Source organism: Arachis hypogaea, chromosome 17, assembly GCF_003086295.3.
Source record: "Arachis hypogaea cultivar Tifrunner chromosome 17, arahy.Tifrunner.gnm2.J5K5, whole genome shotgun sequence".
In the NCBI taxonomy this organism is placed as follows: domain Eukaryota; kingdom Viridiplantae; phylum Streptophyta; class Magnoliopsida; order Fabales; family Fabaceae; genus Arachis; species Arachis hypogaea.
The window spans coordinates 29,611,602-29,619,387 of NC_092052.1; the positions used below are offsets into that span (position 1 = coordinate 29,611,602).

General features: G+C 36.6%; 1 non-coding gene across 1 annotated transcript; it reads right to left on the bottom strand.

The window, feature by feature from the left end:
* Positions 1-6,493: 6,493 nt before the first annotated feature.
* Positions 6,494-6,601, bottom strand: LOC112767573 (small nucleolar RNA R71). Its single transcript, XR_003185015.1, has one exon. It is a non-coding gene; the product is annotated as a small nucleolar RNA R71 (small nucleolar RNA).
* Positions 6,602-7,786: the final 1,185 nt, after the last annotated feature.

A 7,786-nucleotide genomic window follows, 5' to 3' on the forward strand; every position in this document is an offset into this window, starting at 1 on the left:
AAAATTTTAAAAATCAAATCTTTTCAAAATTAAAAATCTTATCTTTTTCAAAATCTTATCTTTTTCAAATTTCAAAATTTTAAAAATCATATCTTTTTCAAAATCAAATTTCAAAATCTTATCTTTTCAAAATCTTTTTCAAATCTTTTTTGTTTCTTATCTTATCTTTTCTAACTTCAAATTTAAAATCAACTCTTTTCAAAACTTTTTGATTTCTTATCTTATGTTTTTCTAATTTCAAATTTCAATTTCAAATCTTCTCTTATTTTATCTCTTATCTTATTTTAAATTCAAATATTTTCTTAACCACTTCTCTCTCTTCTTTTTGAAAACTTCTTAACTAACTCTTCTCTCTTAATTTTCGAAAATTCCACTCCTCTTCTCTCTCTTCTATTTCCGAAAATCATTAACTAATTTTCAATTTCTTTTTAAATCAATTAACTTAATTTTCGAACTTAATTATTAAATAAAATAAAAACAAAAAAATATTTTAATTCTTATTTATCTTATTTATTTATACTTCTTCTCTTCTCACTTCTAATTATTCAAATTACTCCCCCTCTCTATTCTTCCTTCTCATCTTCCCTCTTCACTTTATTTCTCTCTTTTTTCTTCACATCTCACCAGAAGCTCTTTGGTCCAAGTGGCACAAAAAGCTTTCTTCTTTTCTTTCTTTTCCTTTCTTGTTTATGACCAGGAACAGGGATAAAGAACCCATCTTGACTCCTGATCCTGAACCTCAGAAGACTCTAAGGAGGCGTCTACATCAAGCTAGAGCACAACACTCTGGAAGATACCTTTCAGAAAGTTTTAACAAGAAAAAGGAGCTATGGCCGAACCTCAAGAGGAAGCCAGAAAGGTTCTTGGTGACTTCACCATGCCTACCTCTGACTTTTATGGCAGAAGCATCTCTGTACCTGCCATTGGAGCTAACAATTTTAAGCTTAAGCCTCAGTTAGTCTCTCTTCTGCAGTAGAACTACAAGTTTTATGGACTTCCATTGGAAGATCGACATAAGTTTTTAGCTGAATTCCTATAGATCTGTGATACTGTAAAGACTAATGGAGTAGATCTTGAAGTCTACAAGCTGATGCTCTTTCCCTTTGCTGTAAGAGACAGAGCTAAGATATGTTTAGATGCCCAACCAAGAGAGAGTCTTGACTCTTGGGAAAAACTGGTTAATGCTTTTCTGGCTAAGTTCTTTCCCCCTCAAAGGATGAACAAAATTAGAGTGAAAGTTCAAACCTTCAAACAAAGAGAAGGTGAATCCCTCTATGAAGCTTGGGAAAGATACAAGCAACTGATCAGGAGATGTCCTCCTGACATGCTCTCAGAATGGTCCATCATAGGCGTGTCCTATGATGGCTTGTCTGAGATATCCAAAATTTCATTGGATAGCTCTGCAGGTGGATCACTCCACTTGAAGAAAACACCTGCAGAAACTAGAGAACTCATTGAGATGGTTGCTAAAAACCAATTCATGTACACCTCTGAGAGAAATCCTGTAAACCATGGAATTTCTTAGAAGAAAGGAGTTCATGAAATTGAAACTCTGAATACCATATTGGCTCAGAATAAGATCTTGACTCAGCAAGTCAGTATGATCTCCCAGCATCTGACGGGAATGTAAGCTCCAACTGGCAATACTCAGGAAGCTTCTTCTGAAGAAGAAGCTTATGATCCTGATCAACCCACTATGGAGGAGGTGAATTACATGGAAAAATCCTATGGAAACACCTACAATCCTTCGTGGAGGAACCATCCTAACATTTCATGGAAGGATCAACAGAAACCTCAACAAGGTTTCAATAACAATCAAGGTGGAAGGAACCAGAATAGGGTCAACAACAGACCACCATTCCCATCTTCTCAAGGGAATATGGAAACCTCTAAGCAGAGCCTTTCTGACTTATTAACTCTGGTTTCCAACCACTCTAAGACCACTCATAGTTTCATGAATGAAACAAGGTCCTCCGTTAGAAACTTGGAGGTACAAGTTGGTCAACTGAGCAAGAGGATCCCTAAGACTCCTCCTGAAACTCTTCCAAGTAATACTGAGGTTAATCCTAGAGAAGAGTACAAGGCCATAACCATGGAGGTAGAGGCCGAATCTGAGGAGAATGGGGTGGCATTGAATGCCAGTGAAGGACATATCACTAGGCGTTCAACGCCCAATCTAGTAGCAAGCCTAGCACTGAACGCCAGTGAGGAACCCCTCAAAGGGCGTTCAACGCCCATCCTGGCAGCAGAGTTGGCGTTGAACGCCAGCCAGGGAGCACTGGCGGGCGTTCAACACCCACACACCCAGGCTTTCTGGTGCTGAACGCCAGTGAGGAACCCCTCAGTGGGCGTTCAACGCCCAACCATGCAGGCTTTCTGCCACTGAACGCCTGATGAGCGGAAAATTTATACGCTTTTTGGCATTGTTTTTAGTATGTTTTTAGTAGGATCTAGTTACTTTTAGGGATGTTTTCATTAGTTTTTATGTTAAATTAACATTTTTGGACTTTACTATGAGTTTGTATGTTTTTCTGTGATTTCAGGTATTTTCTGGCTGAAATTGAGGGACTTGAGCAAAAATCAGATTCAGAGGTTGAAGAAGGACTGCTGATGCTGTTGGATTCTGACCTCCCTGCACTCAAAGTGGATTTTCTGGAGCTACATAACTCAAAATGGCGCACTTCTAATTGCGTTAGAAAGTAGACATCCAGGGCTTTCCAGCAATATATAATAGTCCATACTTTGGCCGAGTTTAGATGACATAAATGGGCGTTAAACGCCAGTTCTACGCTGCAGTCTGGAGTTAAACGCCAGAAACACGTCACAAGCCAGAGTTAAACGCCAGAAATACGTTACAAACTGGCGTTCAACTCCAAGAATGACCTCTCCACGTGGAAACTTCAAGCTCAGCCTAAGCACACACCAAGTGGGCCCCGAAATTGGATTTATGCATCAATTACTTATCTCTGTAAACCCTAGTAACTAATTTAGTATAAATAGGACTTTTTACTATTGTATTAGACATCTTGGGACGTTTAGTTCTTAGATCATGGGGCTGGCCTCTCGGTCATGCCTGGACCTTCATCACTTATGTATTTTCAACGGTTGAGTTTCTACACTCCTAGATTAAGGTGTGGAGCTCTGCTGTTCCTCATGAATTAATGCAAAGTACTACTGTTTCTCTATTCAATTCAACTTATTCCGCTTCTAAGATATTCATTCGCACTTCAACATGAATGTGATGAACGTGACAATCATCATCATTCCCTATGAACGCGTGCCTGACAACCACTTCCGTTCTACCTTAGATTGAATGATTATCTCTTGGATCTCTTAATCAGAATCTTCGTGGTATAAGCTAGATTGATGGCAGCATTCATGAGAATCCGGAAAGTCTAAAACTTGTCTGTGGTATTCCGAGTAGGATTCAGGGATTGAATGACTGTGACGAACTTCAAACTCGCGAGTTCTGGGCATAGTGACAGACGCAAAAGGAGGGTGAATCCTATTCCAGTTTGATCGAGAACCTCAGATGATTAGCCGTGCTGTGATAGAGCATTTGGACCATTTTCACAAGAGGATAGGATGCAGCCATTGACCACGGTGATGCCTCCAGATGATTAGCCATGCAGTGACAGCGCATAAGACCATATTCCAGAGAGGATGAAAAGTAACCATTGATAATGGTGATGTCCTTACATAAAAGCCAGCCATGGAAAGGAGTAAGACTGACTGGATGAAGACAGCAGGAAAGCAGAGGTTCAGAGGAACGAACGCATCTCCATACATTTATCTGAAATTCTCACCAATGATATACATAAGTATTTCTATCTTTATTTTCTATCTATTTAATATTTATTTTCGAAAACTCCATAACTATTTTATATCCGCCTGACTGAGATTTACAAGTTGACCATAGCTTGCTTCATACCAACAATCTCCGTGGGATCGACCCTTACTCACGTAAGGTTTATTACTTGGACGACCCAGTGCACTTGCTGGTTAGTTGTATCGAAGTTGTGAATGAAAAACAATTTATTAAGACGTGCGTACAGAGTTTTTGACGCCGTTGCCTGAGATCACAATTTCGTGCACCAAGTTTTTGGCGCCGTTGCCGGGGATTGTTCGAGTTTGGACAACTGACGGTTCATCTTGTTGCTCAGATTAGGTAATTTTCTTTTTGTTTTATTTTCAAAAATTTTTCAAAAAAATCTTTCAAAAATTTTGCCTTTGTTTTCGAAAATTATTTCAGAATTTTTAAGAATGAATTCTAGAGTTTCATGAAAAATGTTGGAGCCTGGCTGGCTGTAAAGCCATGTCTAATTCTTTTGGATAGGGGCTTCCAACCATCAGCATAGAGGCAAGTTAATTTGATAAGTAATGAGCAGTATGTTTTGATGTTACATGCTAAAGCTTGGCTGGCTATTAAGCCATGCCTAACTCTCAGATTGGAGCTTTAGACTAAGAGTACAAAGATTCCTGGAATTCATTTTAAAAATTTTGGAATCCTTATTTTTCTTTTTCAAATTAATTTTCGAAAAATCCAAAAAAATCATAAAATTATAAAAATAAAAAAAATATTTTGTGTTTCTTGTTTGAGTCTTGAGTCAATTTCAAGTTTGGTGTCAATTGCATTTTTTCTAAAAAAAATTCTTTGCATTTTTTGAAAATTCATGCATTCATAGTGTTCTTCATGATCTTCAAGTTGTTCTTGATAAAACCTTCTTGATTGATCTTCATATTATATTGTTTTGTGTTGTATGGTGTTTTTCATATGCATTCTTGAAATCTTAGTGTCTAAGCATTAAAGATTTCTAAGTTTGGTGTCTTGCATGTTCTCTTTGCATTGAAAATTTTTCAAAAATATGTTCTTGATGTTCATCATGATCTTCAAAGTGTTCTTGGTGTTCATCTTGACATTCATAGCATTCTTGCATGCATTTCTTGCTTTGATCCATAACTTTCATGCATTGCATCATTTTTCATGTTTTTCTCTCTCATCATTAAAAATTCAAAAATAAAAAAAAATATCTTCCCCTTTTTCTCTCTTAAAATTTCGAAAATTAGATTTGACTTTTTTAAAAATTTTTAAAATCTAGTTGTTTTTATGAGTCAAATCAAATTTTCAATTTAAAAATCTTATCTTTTTCAAAATCTTTTTCAAAAATCAAATCTTTTTCATTTTTCTTATTTATTTTCGAAAATTATAAAAATATTTTTCAAAAATATTTTTCTTATCTTTACCACATAATTTTCGAAAATAACATCATCAATTAATGTTTTGATTCAAAAATTTCAAGTTTGTTACTTACTTGTTAAGAAAGAAAGATTCAAACTTTAAGTTCTAGAATCATATCTTGTGATTTCTTGTAAATCAAGTCATTAATTGTGATTTTAAAAATCAAATCTTTTTCAAAACTAATTTCAATCATATCTTTTCAAAAATATCTTTTTATCTTATCTTTTTCAAAATCATATCTTTTTCAAAAATTTGATTTTAAAATATCCTTTCTAACTTCTCATCTTCTTATCTTTTCAAAATTGATTTTCAAAATTGTTTCAACTAACTAACTAACTTTTTGTTTATTTCTTATCTTTTTTAAAACTACCTAACTAACCTTCTCTCTCTAATTTTCGAAAATATCTCCCTTTTTTTTCAAAAATTCTTTTTAATTAACTAATTGTTTCAAAATTCAATTTTAATTTATTTCTTCTTTTAATTTTCGAAAATCACTAACCATTTTTCAAAAATAATTTTCGAAAATCCTTCTCTCTCATCTCCTTCTGTTTATTTATTCATCTACTAACATCTCTCTCTCACTCACCAAAAATCCGAACTTTCTCTTTCTCTGAGTTTAGATTTTCTCTTCTTCTTTTCTTCTACTCACATAAGAGAACCTTTATACCTGGGCAAAAAAGATCCCTATTATTATTATTTCTCTGTTCCCTTCTTTTTCATATGAGTAGGAGCAAGGACAAGAATATTTTTGTTGAAGCAAATCCAGAACCTAAAAGGACTCTGAAGAGGAAACTAAGAGAAGCTAAATTACAACAATCCAGCAAGCACCTGTCAGGAATTTTCGAACAAGAAGAGGAGATGGCAGCCAAAAATAATAATAATGCAAGGAGGATGCTTGGTGACTTTACTGCACCTAATTCCAATTTACATGGAAGAAGCATCTCCATCCCCACCATTGGAGCAAACAATTTTGAGCTGAAACCTCAATTAGTTTCTCTAATGCAGCAGAACTGCAAGTTCCATGGACTTCCATCTGAAGATCCTTTTCAGTTCTTAACTGAATTTTTGCAGATCTGTGATACTGTTAAGACTAATGGAGTAGATCCTGAAGTCTACAGGCTCATGCTTTTCTCTTTTGCTGTAAGAGACAGAGCTAGAGTGTGGTTGGACTCTCAACCCAAAGATAGCCTGAACTCTTGGGATAAGCTGGTCACGGCTTTCTTAGCCAAGTTCTTTCCTCCTCAAAAGCTGAGCAAGCTTAGAGTGGATGTTCAAACCTTCAGACAGAAAGAAGGTGAATCCCTCTATGAAGCTTGGGAGAGATACAAGCAACTGACCAAAAAGTGTCCTTCTGACATGCTTTCAGAATGGACCATCTTGGATATATTCTATGATGGTTTATCTGAGCTATCAAAGATGTCATTGGATACTTCTGCAGGTGGATCCATTCTCCTAAAGAAAACACCTGCAGAAGCTCAAGAACTCATTGACATGGTTGCTAATAACCAGTTCATGTACACTTCTGAGAGGAATCCTGTGAGTAATGGGACGCCTCAGAAGAAGGGAGTTCTTGAAATTGATACTCTGAATGCCATATTGGCTCAGAATAAAATATTGACTCAGCAAGTCAATATGATTTCTCAGAGTCTGAATGGAATGCAAGCTGCATCCAACAGTACTCGAAAGGCGCCTTCTGAAGAAGAGGCCTATGATCCTGAAAACCCTGCAATAGCAGAGGTGAATTACATGGGTGAACCATATGGAAACACCTATAATCCCTCATGGAGAAATCACCCAAATCTCTCATGGAAGGATCAACAAAAGCCTCAACAAGGCTTTAATAATGGTGGAAGATATAGGTTTAACAATAGTAAACCTTTTCCATCATCCACTCAGCAACAGACAGGGAACTCTGAACAAAATACTTCTAATTTAGCAAACTTAGTCTCTGATCTATCTAAGGCTACTGTGAGTTTCATGAATGAAACAAGGTCCTCCATTAGAAATTTAGAAGCACAAGTGGGCCAGCTGAGTAAAAGGATCACTGAAATCCCTCCTAGTACTCTCCCAAGCAATACAGAAGAAAATCCAAAAGGAGAGTGCAAGGCCATTGACATAGTCAACACGGCTGAAACCACAAGAGAGGAAGGGGAGGACGTGAATCCCAGTGAGGAAGACCTCCTGGGACGTCCAGTGATCAATAAGGAGTTTCCTTCTGAGGAACCAAAGGAATCTGAGACTCATCTAGAGACCATAGAGATTCCATTAAACCTCCTTACGCCCTTCATGAGCTCTGATGAGTATTCTTCTTCTGAAGAGAATGAGGATGTTACTGAAGAGAAAGTTGCCAAGTTCCTTGGTGCAATCATGAAGCTGAATGCCAATTTATTTGGTAATAAGACTTGGGGAGATGAACCTCCCCTGTTCACCAATGAACTAAATGCATTGGATCAACTGAGATTGCCTCAGAAGAAAAAGGATCCTAAAAATTTCCTGATACCTTATACCATAGGCACCATGACCTTTGAGAAGGCTCTATGTGACCTG